Here is a 24,584-nt window from a genome sequence, read left to right on the forward strand (position 1 = left end):
TCCCTTCAGATGTTAATACCTACCTACATTTATCAGTAGATCATTTTGATTCTTGCTTTCTTCAACATTCAAGAGTGAGAGCTAGCAAAAGCCCACTCCTTCAAACTCTGCCTAGCTTGAGGGCTTCTAATCTTTCACAGACCATTGGGAGGGTATTTGTTTAGGGGGGAATTCCTCTTCTGCTTCACTTGAGGACCTCTTGCCTGCAGTGTGAGGCTTTTCTAACCTTGGCACTGTAAAGTCTAGAGGGAAGAGAATAGCTTGCACTGAGCAACTTCAGTTAAGTTTGCTTCTAACGTTTTTTGAAGATTTTCTGTGCTTAGCATTTCCTACGTGCTATATAATCAAAATTACATGTTACAACCAAAATCATTTGTTAAAGAAGACCCGTGAATAACCCTCGCCCATGTGCCCATGCCACTTTTACTGGGGCAGCAAGACACAAAATTCAAAACTGCAATGGGATTAATGAGTGCAAAGATGATCTCATCTGGATGGAGGTAACTTTTGGAGTAAGGACCATTGAAGCACCATTTCATCTCAAGTTGGGTATTGAAATAAGCTCCCAAAGTTAGAAACTCTGGTGGTACCTAATCTGTGACCATGGGACACTCCCCAGTACACAGAAGGAAGACAAGTGTGTTCCGGCCAGTCCCTGGTCTGGGCAACAGAAGGACCAGACTCATCATGAGTCAGGAAACCTTTCTGTTGTGCAATAACTCAGAGACCTCCTGCATTCACATACGTGAGAAAGAATCAGGTGCTCAGAGCTATTCAGATTTAAGATAAACTGCTTTCTAGAATAACCTGTCTCTTCATTGGGAACTGAGTTCCACTAGTGAAACTGAACTCATAACTGAAACACTTCAGGCTAGCTGCCTAAATTTTGGTGGAACATATCCAGACCCTAATACATATACTAATTCTTCTGGGTAGCTGCAGACACAGCAACATTACTTCCATGAAAAGACTTGCTAGTAAGTCTTTACCATACAGTATCTGCCAGCAGCACAGACAGAAGCGTGTGCTTATAATAATAAGACAACAGAAATTTCAGACAAAGTTTTGAATAATATTTTTGCAATGCTTGCTCAGGTTTGTTAAACTTAAATCAAAATATTAAAAAAGCTGCTCTTTTTTTGTGAGGTCTATATCTCTGTTACTTAATGGGAACTATCTTAAAGCATAAGTTGATTTCTTTTACATGCTACTATCCATGAATGTATCTAAAACCCCATTACTTGTGTAGTTCTGTTGGTATAAATTCTAACCTCAACCTAGCCCTACAGCTCTGTGGCTGGACTTATCCTGACTTGGCCCTCCAGCCATTACTAGACTCACCTCTCCAAAAAGATGACACTACTTGCATCCTGTACTGAGGCTTAAAGATTTTTCCTGTTCAGCTAGTGATCAGATACTCTACTGAAGCCAAGAAATCCATATGGACTTGAACCTAGTTGGGATGATAGCCTCACTGTTACTTATATTCAGTGGAGGTAACTCCACAGTAGCCACAGATTTGTTCATACCACTGTCTGTGATGTATTGAGGACAATCAAAAATTTTGCTATCAGTAAAAGCCACAACTGACCACAAGTGCACAAAAATATGCAGTGGCTTGACTCTCGCACATGTCTAGAAATTACTGTATTTGTATGAGTGTACATAACTCACTTCAGCATATCCTGCTAAAAACTGGCTTCAGGATTCTTTATTTGAACTTTGAAAACCTTTTGCAGTGTTTCTCCTACCTCCTCATCCAAATGTTTAAGTCCCTGTACATTTAAATAGCAAATCTTATTTCTTATTCTCAACTAGTAAATCTTATCTCTTTCTAAAGCCCTCTTGAAATATTAGTGTTATTGTGCATGTTCTGTCATAAGTATTACTTTGTGGATTACATTGCCAAAATACATTTGTGATCTGTCTGAGCTTAGTCATTTTAAATCCATCCATTAATACACATCTGCTCACAGCTGAGTAAAATTCTCTGCTGGAACTGTAAAAGATAAACTTCCTAACTAGCCATTTTGATACTTGTTTTCTGTGTGTGCTTTGTGTTTTATTTACTCTTAGATACTGGATTTTGTGAATCTGTGTCCCTGATTGGGATTAGACACTTTCTCTTGGCTTCTTTGGAGCTCAGCAGGGTGGCTTTGGTGGACCAGGTTTTCACCTATAGGAGCAGTTCTGAGAACTGTCTAGGATCTGAGGGGATCACAGTTGATGTGCTTGGCAAAGACAAGGCCTAAACTGGTGCATCTGTCCTGGCACAAAGCTGCAGTCTGGTCAATTCCATGCTTGGGCTTGCAGGGGGTAGGTGATGACACCACCAGCAGTGACATCATGTTTCTTCTGCCAGTCTCCTCACTCTGTCAGCCCAAGCAACTGGGTTGAACCCTTCCATGGACATGTGGGAAACACAATGAAGTCATTGCTGTGAAGTGCATGATGAAATAAGAAGTTATCTTGTGCCAGACAACGAGTAGTAACAGTCTGTGTAGATATTTCTGCCTTGCTGCACCTCCTAGATAATGTGACTGAGTTTATCACTCTCTAAAATACCTTCAATTAAAAGTGTATGAAGCTATTTCTCCATACAGTGGAGAAAGAGAATGTCAGATCAGACAAGAAGAATATCTAGTTTGGTTTCTGTATACCACAAACCTTGAAATTTTTGCTATCATACCTGTTCCAGCAACCTTTGTATACTTAAAAACATGTTTCAGGAGTACATCTGATTTGCTTGAATGGCACCAGGTGAAGAAACTCCCACTTGCATATTCTGTTTGCCAGAGCTGCCAGACAAATCAGACACCTCCAAATCAAATGCCTTGTCCTTATGTGAGAATTGAACTTGCTGGAAATTAATTGAGAGCATCACACAGTTGGCAGAAACAGGTCTAGAGATTCCTAAAACACCTGGATGATAACTTCATGGTACAGGTATTAAGGGAGCCAATTAGGAAAGATGCCCTCCTTGATTTGTTGCTTGTTAACAGAGAGGGTTTCATAAATGAAGAGGTGATTGGTGGCTGTCTTGGCCACAACAACCATGAAGTGATCATAGAACATGCTGAGTTGGAAGAGCTTGAAGGGATCATCATCAAGTCCACCCCTAGCCCTGCACAGGACCATCCCCAAGAGTCACACTGTGTGCCTGAGAGCATTGTCCAAATGCTTCTTGAACTCAAGGATATTCTATGATTCTGTGATTCTATGATCCTTCCTGCTGAACATCTGTGTGAAAATAACTTCCAATTTTAGTCTGTCTGCAGTTCTCAGACCTTGGCTCTAATGCCTTTCAGTTTTGAAGAGAGGACTCCCAGCATATCCAAGGCCACTGACTTTAGCCTGCTGTCACAGTACACAGTGCAGTCCCTCTCCTACATCAGTAGACCAGACAACCCATCACTGCATGTCTCTCACTGTAAGGAATCCTTTCCTAGGCCTTCAGCAATTTTGATTTTCTACTCTTACCAGGTTTTCATTAAGTCTTTAAAAGGTGCTCAGCAGAGCTGGGGGGAATATTCTAGCACAGGTCTCACCAAGGAACCTCCCTCCTCCATGTGAAGGTACTTGGATGGCTGCTTATGGCTCGTGATACTTCAGACTGAATACCGAAGCATGCTAATGACATGTTGATCCACACTTCTGGTGGGTTAAGAGCTTCCTTTGTTCAATGAACTAAGGCACTTGGCCATATCCAGAGTGTTCCCACCACCATCACTGACATCTTCTGTCCTCTGCCCTTTCATAGAATCATAGAATTGTAGAATGATTAGGGTTGGAAGGGCTTTAAAGATCATCTAGTTCCAACTCCCCTGCCGTAGGTGGGGATGCCATTCACTAGATCAGTTTGCTCAGGGCCCCATCCAGCCTGGTCTTGAAGACTTCCAAGGATAGGACATCCACAACTTCTCTGGGCAACCTGTTTCAGTACTTCACTACGCTCTGAGTAAAGAATTTCTTCCTAACATCTAATCTAAACCTGCCCTCTTTCAATTTAAAACTCTTGCCCCTTGTCCTGTCGCTTTCTGCCTGTATAAAAAGATTTGAAAGACTTCCAAATCCCACGTACATCAAAGACCTCCAGCCTCGCCAGATGGCTGCAGCCAAACTCTCAAGTGGTCAGGCAGTTTCACTCTTCCCTCTTACACCTCCCATTAGTAGACAAATAAGGAAAACTCAATCTGGAGCAGGATGCTACATTGCCATTAGTGTTTCCAAACACTTTGTTGTACCTCGTCCAGATTGCTGAGCACACCTCAGAGTGCACTGAGGGAAACTGGGAAGGTTAAAACTTCCCAGGACTTACTTGCTGCTCTAAATCAGGCTGAGAGCTGCTGCTTCCAGGGGGTGTAAGCAGTAATGAGATGTGCTCTATTTCCCTTGCCTATGTGCCAAGGGGTCCCACCAGTCAGTGGGGGAGTGGGGAAGGAGGGAGAGAGAGAAGGGTGATGTATCACGAGGAGAAAGTGAGGAATGCCTATCCTATGTTAGGATGTCTCGGGAGCCAAATCAGTCTCTGCACTGCCTGGAACTTATTTATCTGTTGTACTCTGACATAGCTTCTAGAGACTGCTCAAACCAGTAAATGTGTTTGCAGCAAGTGACAACAAGGAGTCTGAGCAAGATGGGGTCAGGGTTCATCTTCCACTTCAGATGGGTTTTGCTGGAAAGATAGTACTACACTTTTTCTGGTACCTGCCCCCTATCTTCCTCTGTACACCTTTCTGAGTGAACTCAGTGGTCTGCTCGTGGCTATCATGTTTTAGTCCAAAACCTGCGGCTCAGGGAGTAGTCACACACTTCTTGTTCATAGCAGTGGCCCCAGGCCTATCTCCTGGGAGGACAACAGGAGGCATCCTGTGCCCTTCTTTCCACATAGAAACAGTACACACAGGACACTGCTAATTTTCAAAAGGCATTACATATTTAGTGACTGCTGTCCAGGGGACTGAGGTGTTGGAGAGGTAAAGTGCAAGTCTGAATGAAGGCTGACATGCATCCAGTCTTAAATAATAAAACACCTTTCTATAAGTGGGAGAAGGCAAACTTTCCAGGTGATGAGGTATTCTGGGAGTCCTTTGTGCAGTGCCTGTGGGAAATGCCATTTTTTGAGAGATGAAGCACTATTTGATGGCATTTCTCATGGACACGCCAGTTAGATGTCTGTCCTGAAGAGGTGCACATCAGTCCCACCTTGATGGGAACCAGGACCCCTCGTTGTGCCTGCACTTCTAAAAGCACCCAACAGACCCTTCGAGACCTTGCAGGTGCCAGATTTCCAACAACAAGAGGAAATTAGGGCTTTTCTCAGGATCAGGGGCACAAGTCCCTACATGACTGGCTCCCATTAAGTCTTCCCCTACTGGATAAGAAAAGCTATCATCCCAGGACTCACTCTCAAACTGTGTTTCACACTTTCTCAACCAAATCTGTGCCAGGGAAACTAACCCCCATGGACACCATTTCCTTATGATGTCTCCAGCATGTCTCCATCTGTCTGATATAATCATTGCTTGAATTTATCAACTGTAAGGAACTATGGCCTCTCCACTTGTCTACAGGCAATGATATTGAGTCCTTTAAAACAACTGCATGTAGCACTTACTTCCCCCTCTTTGTACCTGTCCAAGCTGCTGGTCCACCTGGTGCCCTTAGCAGCTAACACGGAAAATAACCTGGTTTTGTCCCCTCTGTTTTGCAGGTAATATTATCCCCCAAGGCTCTATACCTATAAGAGTTTCTACAGGCATTGGCTTGGATCTGTGAGTTACTTCTCAGGGCAGTAATAAAGAGCAGTGTCTCTTGATCTTCATTCTTGAAGAAAAATTCCTCAACTCATCCTACCCCTGAAGCAGGATGCTCTGCGCTATACCATGCTACAGCTGGCAGCTCTGAGCCCCAGATGCCGGTTCCAGTGAGATGTGCAGGTCTTGCCTTCGTGCTCTCCTGCACCCTGAGCGACATGTGCTGACCTCCGTGAGGAGAGAAAACTGTCCTGTCACTGCCACTGTGGGATGGAGGACACACTGCTATGGTGGCACTACTGAAAATGCTGCTGCAGCAGCAGCCATTGCTTTCCACCCTGAGCAGTGCAGTGAGCTGTGTGATAAAAGGCGTTTATCACCTCTAGACCTGTACAGTCAGCTTAGGATCCATCAACCCTGACTCACCCACTTTGGCTTCATCCTTTCCTGCAGGAGGTCACTATGTCGTCTATGATGACAAGTGAAAGTAGCCTCATCTTTTATGAAAACCTTCCCTCTCCTCTGAAAATGAAGTGGCACATGTCTCATAAACTGGTCTGTCTTGATTCTGGTGGGAGATGTCTGTCAGGGCATAAAGGCAAGATGAACACATTCAGGCACAGATGTACACCAAAGTAGATACAACTGCAGAAAAAAAAAGGGAAAAAAGTTGGCTATGGAACAAGTATTTTTAATAGTGTTCCTTTTAACAGAGCCTAAAGAGAAGTAACACTTCATTTTACCTTTTCTATTAAAGCAAAGAGCTCACCAGTGTCGGTTTTGTGCAGGTGCTATGCACAGTGGGAAACAGCCCAAACCAGCATGTGTTCTTTGAAATATTTCTTTTAAACAGACACTAAGTATTTTCAGGTTTTGGAGAATGTGGCTCGAAATAACAAATAGATAAAATATCACCGTGCTGTGCGAGGGAGGATATATGCATTTATCTGCTGTGATTTCATACTAATATTTAGCTATCGTATAACACTCTTTCTGCTGACCCCACTGTATAAACACCCAGTAATTAACCAGCACACTCCCTGCTATGCAACAGGTAGGTAATATTGTTCTTACCATCCCCAAGCTACACAGAAGGAATTTAGACAGCGAGATGACAAAGCTTATCCAGACCCACTTGGGAAGCCTATGGCAAAGCTTCCCAAAGTAGGATCAGTTCCTGCAAAATGTGTTCGTTTTCCCCCACTCTGCCTTTTATAGACATGTTAAGACTTCAGTGTAGCCCTGAGCAGAGAGGAGTCCACCTGCAAAAACTCCTAAAGCTGTTTCACACCACTGACAGTTTCTGGAGCAGACACAGCTCAGAGGGGAGCCACGGGAGTGCTGTAAATCAGGACTGAGGCATATTGGCAGAGCTTTGTGGGAAACCTTGCCTGGGGTCTGCCTGTTACTAGTCGTTTTTCTCAGCACTTTTGATGCTTCTTGTTCTTTATGATGAAGCACTGCCCCCAGTCATTCTGTGCTCGTTGTTTATTAATCGTCCAGTTTAATTATCATGTTTAGTTCAGTTGAAGAGGGGGTGTGAAAACAAACAGAACACAAATATTGCACTAATTTACTGTGCAGGGCAGCTGCAGATTCACCACTGCAGGAATAGCTTGTGAACCTCCTACAGAGCCTGTTTTGCCCCTGCTGGGACAGTGTCCCTTGCCTCCCCCTCATGAAGGAGTTCTCATTTCATCCCATTTGCCTTTACTACCATTTGAAGCAGCAAAAAGGATGATGCAAAAGCATTCTCAAAAAAATCCAAAACAAACCAATAAACCAAACCCAAAACTATTACACATGTAAGGATTAACTGCTCACATTTTGCAACTGATTTTCCTTTAAGCTTTAATTGATGAGGAAGCAGAGGTCATGGACCACTGAGATTATTTTCACCACAGGAAATGATGTGAAGCAAAAGGCAACCTTCATGAGGAAATTGGTAAAATCTTGTTAAAAGTTCAATTTACCTTAAGGACTGCATTTTTTTCTGCAAAGATGTCATCAGTCCTGTGAAGGTACTAAAAAGTACTGTCTCATTTTTCCCATTTTTCACCTGAAGGAATCAATAGATGCAACTGAAGGGACATTTAGGTAAAAAACTCTCTTTGGGAAAGCAACAGCATTTTGCTGGCACAATATTCAGAAAGTTTTGGCTTCGTTATTGAAAGAGGCTGTTGGTTTCTTAACTTTGTTGCATAGAAACTACATATGACCAGTGTTTTTCATAGCCCAGCACATTCTTGTTCCCTTGTATAAAAGACATCCACTTAAACTGCAGCAACATTGCCACCACTTTTAAAAGAGGCAGTGCAGTGCAGTCCTGGCTATCAGAGCTCACATCTCTCACAAAAACCAAACTGCATGTTTTTCCAGGTGCTACCATCTTGGAAACAAGGCACATGGGGACCAAAAAATGTGTTTCAGGACTTAACTTGAGGCCTACAATTAGAATTTTTTATTGAATCTAGTTATTGCAAACTTCTTTCAACTGAAGTGTACATTTGTTTAAACACCTTTAAACTCATATTTGCTCTGGCTCTTGTAGTAATGTATATTCTCAGAGTCAATAGAAGCAGATAGTGCAGTTGAACTGGCAGCATAATTTCTTGTAATTGAAATGCTTTATTTAAAGCAGTCCCATTTTCCAGAAATGAGCATTTGAAGAAGTACTGCAAAAGTTTTAAGTGTGCAGGGTAAAGTTTTTCTGAGAAGCATGCTGTGCTGTATACAAGCAACACAACATACACATCCCAGCTCAAATGTATATTGATACATATGCATGGTATGATTCAGAGTTCCTGTGTAACTCTGGCATATTGTCAATACCTTATTTTTTTGAGCATTTGTATCTTCAGCTGCCTTTAGATGGAGTTAACCCTCAAAGCTAAACCATCTCTTTAGCTACAATTTTAAAGGAGTTGAAAGAAAATATGTGGAGCACATGTAAGACTCCCATCTTCCTTGAAAATGAACTTTTGGTTCCTAGTTTTCCCCTGAAAATGGGAGCAATGATAATTCTTTTTTCCTAACATGCTCATATAACACTTAACCCACCTTAACTGAAGCCTCCAGGTGTTACTCTGGTTTGAATAGCATAATACATACCAATCCAGACAGCATAATGCCAAGCTCCCAGCTGTTGTCTCATGGACCTCAGGGTTACAGGAGAACTGTCACTTTCTTTTCAGAGCAACTCCTGGAACATCTCTCAGCGTCAGATCAGAGCCCCAGCACATCAGTGTGAGCTGGAAAAAGACTTCTGGCCTGTTCAAGGATGTTAGTGAGACTCAGTCCAGCCCAAATATTCATGTGGGGACTCCTTTTCCATTAGATCATGACAGTTAAATCATGAAGTGCAGAAAGAGAATGAGGTGTTAGGAAATTTTGAATGCCGTCTAGCTCTGGGCTTGAATAGAACATAAAACACATACACATATACACATATATTGCATTAGAAATTTTCTATATTACAACACTTCTCATATTAGCATCATGAAAATTAATAAAATAGCTAAAAATGGAACTCCTTAGTGTGTGCTGGGTCCTTATCAATTTTCTTAGGTTTTTATCTTGACCATCAGGATTTCTCAATGGTCAGATCTTCACACATGAACTTCAATGTGTCCTTGACAGCATCTGCTTTTCTTGCAGTCCTTGTCTTTTCTAGTCTGTTTCGGAAATGTATGGTGATTTTAGTATTAAAGACAAACCCTAGCAGTACAATGTTCATTTGATCTAAAACCCGTAGCTCTAGGCTGAAATATGTGGAAGTTTGTTAACTCAATATCTGTGTTGAAAGAACACAAAACTGTTAGTGCATATACAGTCACATGTACTGCATCTACCATATTATTGCTATATGTTATAAATGTAATATTGACATATTAGGGAGCAGAGGAAACAGTAGAAAGTCCATGTGAAAGACAGTGTACAAAGGAAAGGAAAGGTGACCTTCTCCTGCCACCACTAAGGCAGACTTCTGAAGAAAAAGGCAGAAATAAGTTTAGGAAAAGTGAGAGGCCACAGCCGAGGCTGGCAGGGTGGGTTTTATTTCAGCACAACTTCAACACATACCTCCATCCACCCTCACACTGACATCTGTGAGAGTACAAGGTACATATTTGTGGTGCCTCCTTTCTCTTAGTTAGAATGGGTTAGAAATATAAACTATCTTCCTCCAATACCTCCAAGGATGTAAAATTTTTCAAAGTTTACCAAATGATAAAGTTGATGGCCTCTCCTCAGGTGTCATTTCAAGCTAGGACCTTGCTCCCTTACTCCACCTGCCACTGATTTTCTGAGGGTCTCATTGTGATCTAGGGAGTACCTGCTAGACTCTCTTGAGCAATGATAGAGGGCTCTGTAGGTCTGTGTGCTCAGTATGGGTCCAGGGCCTGCCCCAGTTGCTGCTAATCCTGTGGTTTTAGCTGATCCTAGGTAGCACTTGTGTAACATTGGCTCTTATTTCCAACCCAGCTGCATAAGGTAGAGCACAACCTCTGTAACGATTATGGCAGGAAGAAAAAGACACAGATATTTTCTGAGATGGTGTCAGTACGTCTGTATTTGTTACTCTTCTCCTGTTACAGTGAGGAATTTCCCACCCTTTATACATAGTTCTTGGCCAAAACTAATCAGATTGATCAATGAGGAGATATCCCATTCCAGTGTAAGTTCAGGCATAAACTGGTGTAATGTCATAAGACGTCTCCATCTCTATTCCACTCCTTTATCCTGAATATTTCTGCAATCACTTTCACCATGAAGAAATAAAGCACAGGAGATCAGGACAGGAATGAGAGGAGAGAGTGAAATATCATAAGATTGGCAGCCAAGTATAAAAAGCGAGTGACTTTGTAGTAAGCCCTACAGCTGCTTAAAGTGTCTTCCCTGACTCTGCACCCCTCCATAATATGTAGTCTTTGCTTTGCTAAAACACATGAATTTAGTTCTCTCAAACTTTACAGTTTCTCTCTATATCCTCAACTATATGTGTGGCTCATCTCTGGTGTTGAGACTTCATTCTCAAACCAAGGAGCCCAGAACTGTGCTGAGCATGTAATCCCAGAGGAAAGCCTCTTGCAGCACCTTGACAGAGAAAATAACCTCTGAGAACTGACAAGATGCCTCTGTTACACGACTCACAAACACAACCACACCTTTGCTGTAACAAGATATTGCTAGGTCACATCTGATTTGTTATCTATTATCATCCCTAAGTCTTTATAAACTCAGACTCTTCCAAGTATTTCCCTCCTGGTGACTATGCAGTTATGATGTTTTTTCTGAGAAATATTAGTTTGTGTTGTTTTCTCAGTTGAATCTAATTGTGCTGTTTCCTGCACATAATTCTAACCCTGAAAGTCCCTTTGGAGAAAGCATTTCTGTGTTCTCACCAGTGTACATGTGAGGAAGACTAAGCAATCACTGAAGGTAGAAAAACAGGAATGAGGAAAGAAATAAAGTTTCACAGTTCCCAGGTCCCATTTATTTCATATGCACGGTGCAGCTTGCAGTTGGAAATCAGCACCACGCAGGCAGGCAAAACAACTGATTCCTGAGACAGAGGGACAGGACAACTGGTAATGCATTACCAACCTCCTTTTACATGCACACACACACACACACACACACACACACATATATATAAATATATAAAATAATTACTTTTTTCGTGTAAATAAAGTAACTAAATAAAATCAGGATCAATTATATTCCCTGCAGATTTCCCTCCAAATCAGTATCTTGCTATTTAACATTAGCATTTGTTTCCAATCTTTTATTCAGTTTTCACTCCACATAATAAAGTTCATGTCCAAGTAAACATTCCGAAGTCTAATAATGAAGAATTCAAGGAGTGCTCTCATCAGTGGAATATTACATTGAAACCATCCAGATACTGCAGTGACCTGCTTTAGGATTTCTATCACATACACGCACACACTTCTTTTTTTTTTACAATTCATAGGTCACTTAAATTGTATTATAGACAAACTGGTGATTTGTTACGAAAAATAAAAAAGTGCTCTGATTCTATACCCAACAGTAATGATTTAAAAAATAATTTTCCTGGTAGTCAGGATCGTTGCATATTCTAATATCCAAAATAAATCTTAACAGTAAGTATAGAACTCCTGTAATTTATCAAATTTTTAAAAATTTAATGGCAAGTATCTGAGAGAGTGAAAAAGAATTACCCAAGTGTTCCTCATCACACAGGATGTGTTTAGTGTAGGAGTTTTACTCAAGAAATGAATAATTATTCCCTTTCCAGATTGGCAAAACACTTTGGAAGACCCTTGCTTCAGCTACCTTACGGAGTTAGAGAAATTGTTTCAGGAAACCTTAAAACTGCTTAGTGTTCTTTGGACCATAACTTTTGTTAGCACACACAAAAAATTGGTCACAACGATCAAGATGTTATTCTGGACTCCAGAGACTTTGGGAAGAGCCTAGGTTATTTTCTAGCTCTGCACCAAAATATTTATAATGTTTATGATGATATTTATGACATCTTGAGTCAGCTTCAGTTTGGAAAATGAGTGGAGTTCAAGAACTCTGAATAGGTTTTGTTCTGTGATTTTTGCAACATTCAGAAGTTTACTGGGTTGAAACTCACACAGATCAAAACCAAAGAAAATGTTCCCATGAACTCCTGTGAAGACCGAATTTTTGGCAACTCTGCTGAAGCCTAAAACAAGCATGAGAGAGCTGCAATCGTCAAAAAGTATTCATCAACATTTTCACCATATATGGGTCTGGTTTATTTATATAAATATTTTCTATGTGTTAAAATGTATGAGCTTTTTGCCTGTTATTCATCATCAACAAACCTCTGGGCAAGCACCAGGATTTGAGTGTCTGCCTTCCTGTGGCCCTATTGCAGAGGTGCTGAGTTCCTGCTGATCTCACTACACTGAGAGCTGTAAGCACTCCCCACCACCAACTGTGAGACCACTGGTCAAGAAAAATGTAGACATGGTGGCTTGTTTGTGTCAAAACTGCCAAATTCGCAGTTCCCTCAGAATCTGTTGAAAGGCTTTAGGCATGATCTGCTGATCTGTGTCATCTGAATTACAAAACTCTGAGATGATCTTAATGTTACATGCCAGCCCAAATCAAACCAAATCAAGTTATACTAAGCCACCTGAATTTAGTTCTGTTATGAAACAAAGTGGAAATTCCCAGCTATAATAACAATAGAAGTTGTTTTTCTTTAGAAAAATAGTTACAGGGTATCTATATTCATAGCACAATCAGGATAGGGAAAAAACCCCCAGACTTTATGTAATACAGTAATGATAAATACATGATTATATTACACTAATCCCTGTTTCCATCAGTTTGTCAAGGTAAAAAAGCCTCACAACAGGAGCAAGCATGTGCCAAGGTGGCATGAAAGGGTTCAGCATTCAGGGTAGGCGAGCCTTTGTTCATCTCAGTCCTCTTCACCGCCTCCATCTTTCACCTTCACTTCAGATCCTCACAACTAAGTTTCTTTCCCCTCACTCAAAGAAAGAAAAATGTGCAGATGGGTATCATAACTGTGTAAATGGTTCCTCTGTGAATATTTGGACTTCAAGAATGAGAAACAAAGTTGAACATGTTCAGCTGCCAAAGTTCTCTACAGTTAACTCTCTGACAGAGTTATAGTTGCCCCAAACGAACCTTGCATACGTTGTAATAATCAAAAGGAGAAAAAGAAAGGAATGGCAAAATCTCTTCAGAGCATTTTGCATATAAGTGATGATCCTGTTAGCGAGCTGGAGAACCATTCTCCAAGTCACCCCTGGAGCATTCCTGACCTGGAATGCAAACTGGGAAAATTGTGTGCAATAATAGTCAGGAGGATAAAAACTAAGCCATTCCCGCAATAGATCACCTACAGCCATGGGAAAACTATATAATGTTGTGAATAAATAACTAACTAGATGGGGTTGACAGCTTTCCTGTGTCTAACAGGAAGGAATGCACATTTAGATACAAATTGACAGCTGCTTCTGAAGTGGAAGGGCTTTCATTCACAGTGCTGAGTATAACGGATCTGTACCAGCGTGAGAATTGCACATTCATGTTTTTCATGAACAAATAGCTGCTTCTAGGAGGTTTTTAAAAATTCAAGAAGAGAAGGGAAAATGGGCTGCTCTTCTGCAAATTTCATATGCAAGGGAATTCTGAGGATGTATGTCATCTGGCTCATCAGTAAACTAAGAAGCTTGGACAGAGGAAAGATATTGTGTGAAGTACAGAAAAGTCTCTTAACTGCAGAGTCTCAAAGCAATATTATATTTTGGATGTTTCCCTCTCAGCTTCTCTGTTTAGGTTTCTTATTCAACCTGCAGCTTTTTTTCCCACTGTTGTTCAGTGCAATGCATAATGCAGAAATATTTGAAATGGGGAGCAATTAGGGTTACTGTAACAGTAAGGCTCAAATATTTAGAAAGCAAGATATTTTAAAGTCAGGGTGAGGTGAAACAGCAGTTTCTATTTTTCAGTTTTTATGTTTTGGAGCTGGCTGACCACACTACAGGCATATGACATGGTAATAACACCTATGGGGAGCATTGCTACCATCTGGGCCCAATGGAGCTAGGCTGATTTACTCCACCTGAGAATGTGATCTGTAATCTTTCACAGGTGGATTTGGCCGAAATGAGAAAGTAGCAGGATGAGCAAAAATGAAAAGCAATGGTAACAAAGTTACCACAGCCTCTTTTGCTTGTAATGAAAAATCACTTTCAGACTTTTGCAGTTTCTTTTAATCTCCTTTTCTGTTTTCTCCCCTTTTTCCCTCCATTGTTATTATCTTCTACTCAGTTTGTCTTTGCTGATTGGGTACTTTGCTCATTCCAGCTTGCATGATACTGATGCAACATTTTCATGACTATTCAGCCTCCTAATGGACCTGGGTCCTGGCTGCAGAGCCTGGTCATCAGGCTGCTCTGCCCCTTTATTCTGCTGAAGGATAGCCATTCCTTATGGCTCTTTTCCTCACATATGACAATCAGACATGGGGCACTGTTACCCCCAAACTATCAGATTTAACTAGTTGAGAGTGGTGGAATTTTCCAGTGGTCCAGCCAAGTAAATGCTTCTGAGAACACAGAGCATACACACCGCCTGTATCTATGCACAGAGGAGATGTTTCCTGTTACTGTAGTAGAGCTACCAAATGTAAATTGACAGAATGTGAAGAATATTATCATGGAAACGTCAGCAAGCAGAGTAGCCTGTGGGAAAACATCACAGGAAAAGGAAAAGAGTTCCCTTCCACATTTGGAAATTTGGATGAAGTGCTAAGCTGCAGGGGTTGGTTCTTGAACTAAATGTCAGTGCTTCGGGGTCAGTGACCTTACCTCTACAGTACTTTATTGGTAGTGTGATAGATAATTTATAGCTTTAAAAAATGCTGGAAGGACATACTCTTTCATGGAACATATGGTTTGGATTTGTACTATGTCCATTATTCTTATTTCTGACAATCTGTAATAAGTCTATATAAATTTGTAACTAAATTGCTATTCTCTAATAGATATACAGTGTTTCCATTATTTGCTGATATTGTTGTCACAGGGGTACATATGTCAAGCCCAAAAGCTCCTATGAAATGTATGAGTACGTGCCAGGATTTCATTTGACATACAGACTTTAATTTTAAATGCAATCATATAAGTAATAAAGCTTCACCATTTCAGCTTGAATTCCTTGTAATAATAGCCTTTTGTTTATTTCCTTCTTGTAAATAAAATTGACACTGACAGCATATTGGCAAGGTTAAAACAATACTGTTATTATAAGCATTAATCCCGATAAAAAGGAAATAATGTCTTTTAAAAAAAATATTCCTTTGAAGTATTACTGCCTGATTACCTCATAATATCTTTATCTCTTAGTTATTCCCTGCCAAGACCGTGCTTTTTTCCTCTGTCTGGGAGAATGTCATTTTTTCCGAGTAGAAGTAGAATTTCTTTCAGTGGCTGTGAAATTCTTTCCTATTTCTGATACTCTTGCAAGAATCTCCAACAATGATTTATCATGGGACATGGGTTTTAATTGCTACCATAATTTGCTTTGACATTGAAACAATCTGTAAGCTTGTGTCTGTTGTTTGGCCAAATGCAACTGTTTGCATAAGCAATAACTTGCCATTTCCTTCATGTTGGCGACACTGAGTTCCTGTGATCTGGAGAAATTAGTGCATCATCTGCTCCTATATAAGTTAGTGGTGTTTTGCCTTTAACTTGCGTGGGAGAAGAATAAGTTCCAGGTAAGAAATTGCTGAATGAGCTGCTTTTTACAAAGTTTTCTTTACAGAAAGCTAGTTCTTTCAATAGATTCAGGAAAAAAAAAAAAAAACCAACCAAAAACATAAAAAAGCTTTTGTTTCTTTCATTATACTGTCCTAGCAGCCAAGGGTCACTGCTGAAATGTTATGTCTACTAAAGACTGCCAAGGTTTGTCATTAAGCAGGATCACTTGGGAATGTTCCAAACATTAATACTTTTATATTTTATATACTATGATATTTTCAGTCAAGCAATATGCAAGTTTTGCCAAACTCAAGCAATGCAAATGCGACTTCTCTTTGGTTGTATTGTCGGGACCTGTATCACGTGGCAGGTGTCCTCTACAGCTTTGGTCCCCCGAGAGGTTGCTCTGGGGCCCTCCTGGATCATTTTGAGACTCCCTCTTGACTTTGAGCCTGGGTTTCCTCTGCAGAACTAGCCAGGATTGTCTGGAAATGATGCACATCTGAGTCTTGTCCCAGCAGGAGAAACACTCCTGGATCCCACACTGCAGAGGAAGAATTTATCATTGCCTATTCCCATTACTCTGTTTCTCTGTTCATTTTATGACAAACCATAACAAAACAACGAGAAAATGTTCAGTCTTGCCATCATTTGTAGTGTGTTTTTCAAACATAATTTGTTATTTTCAGTTCTCAAAAATCAAGGTCTGTGACATGGTGGTTCTCCTATTTCCAAGCCAAGCCTTAACTCTAACTTCACCTGTACAACAAACACATAGAAAACATAATCACTCATCCTATTGCCATTGGAGATCAGCAACTCCCCATCAACACAGAAGGAAAACAAGGATGGTCTGCTCCAATGTTTGACAGAACTGTATCTTCTATTAGTGGTAAAAATACTTTGCACATATAAATTGCATTTCGTGCAAAGATCCCTGTGTGCATTACAAAGGTTGAATTATCATTATCCTTGTTTTACAAATGGCCTGCCAGTGTCACAATGAAAACCATTTTATCATTGTTCCTTCAGCTAGATCTTTTTAATCACTAGTGGCCAGGGATGAGCTCAAAATTCAACTCCCACGCCAAGTATCAAACTTGTATTTAACCCTCCTCATTGTCCCCTGGTGACACTTTCGTGGAAGTAATAGTGATGAGTTTGAACATGTTGCTGAGTGCTGCATATTTATAAGAGAACATCTCTAAGACCACTGAACACTCTGCCAACAGTCTGAGCTGTTTCTGAGTAAAACAGGACTTATCTAGGAGGGCACCCCTCATGAAGTTGTAAAACCAAACAGAGAAATACAGCTATAAATATAGGATGATGTCAAGAGAGGACAGGTGGGCCCACAGCATTTATGATTACAGGTCAGACAACCCTTTGTTTAGACAACAAATTCTTGGGAGAGAGTCTGTAAGTCTTTTTGTTCTGCATGTGCACTAAAAGGTTTTGAGATCCTTGCATGGACACAAGACCAAGAAATTGGTAAGAGACTCATCCTTCTAGCCAGGTCATAGGAGGCTAACCCATGGCAAGAGAGAAAGGTAGTGCAATTTGGAACCTGGAAGGCAGTGGAGGAGCAGAAGAGGAGAGCAAAGGTGAAGTCCAGAGTAGAGCCAGGGTAAGTCCAGAGGTGAGTGAGATGTCTATATTGCCTCCCCAGTCCTCCAGAAAGTGGCAGATGCTGACTCAGCCTGCTTCTATTTGCCAGGGTACACCTGCAAGTAGAGCTCCTTCTCCATGCTGATGGGACAATCCATTCCTAGGTTAACTCTCTGCTGCAGCAATATAATTTAGAATATATTTATTCAGGGACTCTAACCTCACACAGGAGGGGAACTGAAACTCCTCAAATAGATCTTACTTGGTACAAAAGGAATTGTTAGATCAACAAGTCTGACTTCTGCTAGTACATAAGCTACAGGATGTCACAAATATTTTTCTATTCTTTAGGATCAAAGACTAACTAAACTAGGAAATTTCAGTCTTCAGGTAGCTTAACAGTCAAAACTACAAGAAAAGAACAGGATAGGCTGAGATTCCCAGTATCTAGAAACCCTAGAGATGAGATATACCAAAAGAGTTCCAGCATGGAAATTTTGAGGTAACTCCTCACCCAGTAGAGAACCTTTCTCAAGATGAGGAGAGGGAATCCCATCCTAACCCGTTTGTGGGTCAGTATTAATCCAATGAACAAGAAATCAGGGTTCAGGCTGAGAAACTTCAATACTGTCTTAAAACATGTGTGCCCCTTCTGCCTTTCCATTGCTGGCTGCAGTTGATCTCTCTTGTTTCAGGGGAAGGCAAAACATCTCCATGAGCTCTGAAAGGCATATAATTGCCAGTTAGACTCCAAGAGAAAAAATCCCTCCATTGTGAGCTATCTTACACTGATCTGAAAGTGGCTTGAATGAAATACAAGCAAGACTGAGAAGTCCCACAGCCAACTCCTCTGCCAATACCCCCACTGGGCAAATTGTCATTTGTACCTGCTGAGCTACTCCTTGGCACAGTTTATATAGTTTTTAACTTTTCCTAATGGTTCTACAAGTACCTGAACAGATGTGTTCTCAGTATTACCCAAGTTTTCCAGTTCACTTGGAATATAAAAGTAACCTCATCAAAATTGGGTGGACTCTTGCAATACTGATAGAGACATATTCCCCATCTTTCTTCCTCAAGACACCTAGGCATTTTTTCCTATGAACTTCAATTGTAATACTAAAAGTATCTGTTGGATATCCATATGTTTCACCAATATGAATGGTGGGTGACTCCTGTCTGGGTCAGTGCATGTAATATTTTCAGCTCCTATGGAATTTTGTTCAATCCAGCTGACCCTGAGGAATCACACATGTGAATTCTAATAGAAATGTACAATATATATTCCTAAAAATTTTAATCTCAAGAGGAGTAACCAGTAAGTAAACACTGGAAATAATAAAAAAACCTATATTTTTTAAAATTCAGCATGATAAGAGATATGAAGAACATGTAAAAAGTTGTTGCCTTTGACTGTAAAGAAATCTTGTGTGTGATGATCATTTTGGGTTATGTGGCTGTAAGTTAATCTACTTTTCCACAGCTGTATGAAACTGCCTAATAAGATGTTTATCCCCTTCTAAACCCAGACTCCAGTAACTTAAAATCCTTACACTTTATTTATTGTAGTTTGACCTAGCAGTTCACTGTTTTAGCCTCAGAGGAGCCAGAGAAGAGCTCTCAGGGAAGGATACAAAACCTCCAGCTAAATTCCTGTGTTTGTATCCAAGCCATGTAGTTTTGGTAACTACCTGCCTTTGCAGTGGTAACAACAGTCCTTCCTGTACAATTCTGTACAGGGGGCTGCTGCAGTGACACCACACTGTGCTACACTTAGTTCTCAAAAATGCTGTAAGCCATACCCAGGAGCTGTCAGCTGGGAGGCAAAGAGCCTCTGTGGATGAGTGGGGTAAATGCTGTGAAGTGAGAGGAGGAACTATTTCCTTAAGCTTACACAGTAATTGGTTGCTTGGATAGGGATGAGAGCTAGGTTGTTCCCTGCTCTGCCTCCCAAACATCACCCCAGAAGGGGGTGTGTGTTTGTCCTGTGTGGAACTGATGTCTTTCTGCTCAACTTTGCTAAAGCTTTTCAGCCTGTTCTTACTTTGAATTTACCTAGCATCAACTTCCAGCCTTTATACTGTGCTATGCCTTCATCTTCAAGGCGTTCCATTGCCAGCTTGACAGGTATTCTTCTGAGAATCCTGTATTTTCACCTCCTCTGGGTCCCCACCAGAAGTTGGACAAGTGGAAAGAGGGAAGTAAAATATTGACCAACAACGTAAGTATGGAAAAGAATAACCAGAATACCTTGGAAATCTGGATAGAATTGTTTCGTAGACATAAAGGATCTTATTTTGATATTTCTGTTTTAAACACATTTATTTTTAAGCACAACTGTGATTTCCATATCTAGACTTCAGAAGGATGAGGGGTCTGAGTCCTGCTCTGCAATATCAAGTGAAGCTGCAAAACGTATCCAGATACCAGTGGCTGTGCGGCTCAAGGACTGATAGCTAAATGCACTGAATTTACACTGAAGTCCGTCCTTGTTTCTGCCTAGAAATGAGCTTGTGCCATTATTTTCTGATGGCTAAGAGGCTTACTGTCTCTGGAGTGCAGGAGACACTGGTACAGTGATGTTTGTTCAAGTTTTGAAGAGTTGCTCACAGTCACTATTTGACACCTTTTTTTCAATAACTTCATTGGAGAGAACAAGTATGGAATGAAAATGCTCACATTCCTCCAAACTAGAGTTGATTACAGCACTAAGTCAGCACTAGGATGACTGCTTTGTGTTGCCTGGACAAAAAATGTAGCATAATGATTATTTTCTTTTCGTGGAAAAGTTTATTTAGTTATTGACTACAACAGTGAAACGTGTGGCCTGACTGCGCTCAGACCAATAGACTAAGGCGAGACAGTAACAGCCTGATTTATCTGCTACCTGAAATCAAATAACAAAATGAAAATATGCATCTCTCTGTGAATCCTTTTTCAGGTTAGCATTTTTAAGGAAATATGGGTGGACACAGTTTCCATGGGAAAAATGAAGGTCTGTCAAAAACCAGAAGATTTCATGGAATGATTTGAGCTTTCTTAAACCTTTTGTTAGGAATTAAAAGAGGAAATTGTTCTAAAAGTGCTAAATGTTACTGGGTTTGTATTTTCAGTCCTTTCTGATTTTTCATTTTAATTTTTTTTCAAATTCAAAATAGCCCAAAACTTTTAATGTTTTGAAACTCAAAATGTTTTAATTACCCAGAACTTTCCTCTTCTCATGGATTTTTTTTTTATTTCAAAATGAAACCATTTCTCATGAGAATTAGCTTATACTTTCTTCATAATTCTATCGCATGTGTTTAAATTACCTTATTTTGGTTGTGTTCACTCCTTTCTGTCTGTGTATTGCCAAAAGTATTATTAATACTCAAGTATTAATAGAAAAGTATCTTGGGAAAAAAAAGTTCAAAGTCACATCACAAGTGTTTCTGGATGAAACAATCTTGATGTGATGAATGACAAATCACAAACAAGGAATCTGACATTACACTTGAATTCATGTTCAATTTACAGAGTAAAAAAAAGTATTTAAAGAAATTAAAGGGAAAAGATGAATTCAAAAGAAGTCCTAAGTAATGGAATTTCCCCTCTGTGTTCTTTCAGTGTGTTTTACTTTGTGGCTTATTTGCTTGGGTCCACTCGTGACATAATATTCCATTCAAATAATTTATACCATCTTTTCCTTAGTATTTCTAAGGCACTTAGTATATCTAACATTGCTTCATTTCAAAGACGCCAAGAATTTAACAAGATTAAATGATTCAATCGGGTAATTACACAGATATTAAGCATCTTTACAGGTGTGTTACATATATTTTTCTAAATCCTACCAGGTGTAGAATTCCTCACATTTCAAACCAGAAAATGACTCCAAAGGAGAAACACATATTTCACTGGATATTTAATACCTTAACTAGTGACTTCTCAGCTGTCTGAAACATCTATGCTGGTTGACTGGTCTACGAAAATATTTAAATGAGGAATGGGACTAAAGGAGGTGTCATATTTATTCACAGTTTTCTTCACTCTGGTAACATACTAAGCATCAGGCAACAGACAAGAGAACTATCACATCATTTTCCCCCAAAACAAGGTGCTTTGAATTCAATTAAATTAGCTCCGCACAGACAGACACAAACTGCTGAAAACACGTGTAATTTGGTGCAATCTCTAAAAACTGAGCACCTATCCTACCTTGGTGCCTTCAGTCCCCCTCCAGGCCAGCCTAGGTGAACAGATGACCCACGTGGTTGGCAGACGAAGCAGAAAGCTCTTCAAGAACACTCAGAACAAAAAGCATGGGGATGAGTCCAAATCTCAGGGTCCTGAGAAATGTCTCTGTCTCTGAGAAAAGTCAAGTGTAGGGTACTGCACCTTGGAAGGAATAACCCCAAGTACAAATACAGGTTGGGAGTTGACCTACTAGGGAGCAGCTTTGTGGAGAAGGACCTGGGAGTCTTGGTGGATGACAAGCTGACCATGGGCTGGCAGTGCTCTTGTAGCCAGGAGGGCCAAGGTAACTTCTTTACCTTGAGGCTGGCAGAGCACTGAACAGGCTGCCAAGGGAGGTCATGGAGTCTCCCTCCCTGGAGACATTCAAAACCCACCTGGATGCATTCCTGTGTAATCTGCTTTAGGGAACCCTGCCTTGACAGGGGGGTTGGAACTAGGCGATCTCCAGTGGTCCCTTCCAACCTTAATGATTCTGTAATTATGTGGTGACGAAGATGATATTTGTATAATTAAGCACGATCAGTCCCACTCTCGTGTCTCTGAAAATCACTGTTAGTACCTTGTATTTTGTCATATCTCAGTGCAATGACATCACCCCACAGAAACTAGTGCTCTGACCCCCACAACTCACTCTCCTTCTACTAGTGCATTTTGCCAAAATTCTTCCTCCTTTCAAAGAGATCTAGAGTGACAGCAAACAACTTGGAAATATCAGATAACCCCAAGACAGGAGTTGCTTGTTGTCCAAAGTTGTGTCACATGTATATACAAATTACCTTGAAGCTGCTTTGTTGCTTTTACCAAAGCTGGTCATCATGCCAGATCACTGTTTCAGGTGATGTTGATAAATGAACAACTAGAACACTCTTGAAAATATTTGCAGGAGATCCTGGTAAGAGAATGCTCAGATAGAGTGACGATGGCCACAAAATATTCCTACACAACTCTACTTGGCTAGGCTTCCTATGCTGTCCTCAAATTCACTCTTTTCTGTTTGAGATGGTCCTGTACCTGTCTCTAAGGGAATAATTTACATGAGAGATTGCAAACTGTATGTCTAAAACTTTGCATACCATACCTGTGCTTTGAAAAATAGCCACTGATCCTGCTTAGCTCACTGTGTAGATGCCAAGTTTCAGCTACCAAGAGTTCTGTTTGCAGCAAAGTGGTTTCATATGTTTTCCACAGATGTGTCCAGAATTGGAGAAGGATGATAGAATTGATGCTGAGACAAAGCTACCCTAGACAACACTGGCCTGCCAACCTGCACCCACACAGCTTCCCCAGTAGGACTGAGTCCTATACATGGCCTCTTCCCATAGCAGTGTGTTTTCACTAAGCTGGGTTCTTCGATCAGAAATTCTTTACCCTGAGGGTGATGAGGCACTGGTACAGGCTGCTTAGAGAAGCTGTGAATGCCCCATCCCTGGAACTGTTCAAGGCCAGGTTGGATGGGGCTTTGAGCAACCTGGTCTAGTGCAAGGTGTCCCTGCCCATGGCAGGGGGTTTGGAACTAGGTGATCTTTAGATTCCCTTCCAAGATTCTATTCTAAGGTTCTTCCCATTCTAAGATTCTATTCTTCTGTGGAGGAAAAGACAGCAGCCCCAGCTGGGCCACAAGAGAGACATGCCACCCTGAAATACCTCAGGGCCCAACTCAGAGACTGTGAAATTCAGAGAAGAAATCCCAGCAAGGTTTTCTATCAGGCTTTCTCAGTCTCATTAAATGCATGCAGTTGCAGAGGTGTTCTGAAAACATCCAAATAAATATGCAGTACCTTTCTGCTTCTCTTCAGACTCAAAACAGGTATAATGGTTTTTGCAGTTTCCCATTTGTTTAACTTTTTTTTCCTTTCAGACTAAGTCTCAATCAATACAGATGCAGGAGGGAGACGGAAAAGATAGCACTTGCACTTCATTCCTGTTTTTAAATAAACCAGACTGGTGAGGTTTCTGTGGCTGATGAGCAAGCAGTTGTGTCATCTTAGAATTGTCAAGGCTGGAAGAGACCTTTAAGATCAAGTCCAAGTGTCAACCTAGCACTCTTCACTCACATCCACACATCTGGTACATCTCATCATCCTGAGCAGAGCAGCAATGCCCACAGCACTTCTCAGCAGCAGTCACTAGTGTGTTAGTTAGCCTTGAACCATACCCTGGCGATGTCCAGGACAGGACTGTACAGAATAGGTCAAAAGCCACTTGAGGGTGAATGTAAATAATTAAATGATTCATGCCATTGTGAGTGTGTATCCTGGTCCTGCTTTATTTATCACAACTGACGCTCTTGCTGCTCTGCATTGTGCTTAATCTGCCCTGACCCATTGAAGTGGGTTATTTAAAGCCATGGGGGTATCTCCACGGGTGCTGTAACTCTGGTGCAGGATGCACAGGTGGGACCTAGAGACCTCCATGCGGGCAGGAACCCTTGTTCCACGCCCAGCCATCCCCATGCCTCCTACAGCAGATAGCACAACCCAGTTCTTGCTATGTGGTGTACTGCTCTGTCCTGTGCATGTCCATGCCATTGTCCTTCCAAGATTACAAATGGCATTATTTTACTTCTCTTTGACTTTGTGAGCCTCTTGCAAAAAAAATAGAGCCAAGCTGAGACACCATCTGAAGGAATTTGGACTATTTCTGCCCTTTATTTGGGCAAAGAGATTTTATTTGCCTGTAATAAGAAACATTACCTTCTCCCCCCCCCCCCCCAATAAAATGATTCCTC

This window comes from Manacus vitellinus, unplaced genomic scaffold (genome assembly GCF_001715985.3).
Source record: "Manacus vitellinus isolate BGI_N305 unplaced genomic scaffold, ASM171598v3 scaffold_1_pilon, whole genome shotgun sequence".
Taxonomy (NCBI): Eukaryota; Metazoa; Chordata; class Aves; order Passeriformes; family Pipridae; genus Manacus; species Manacus vitellinus.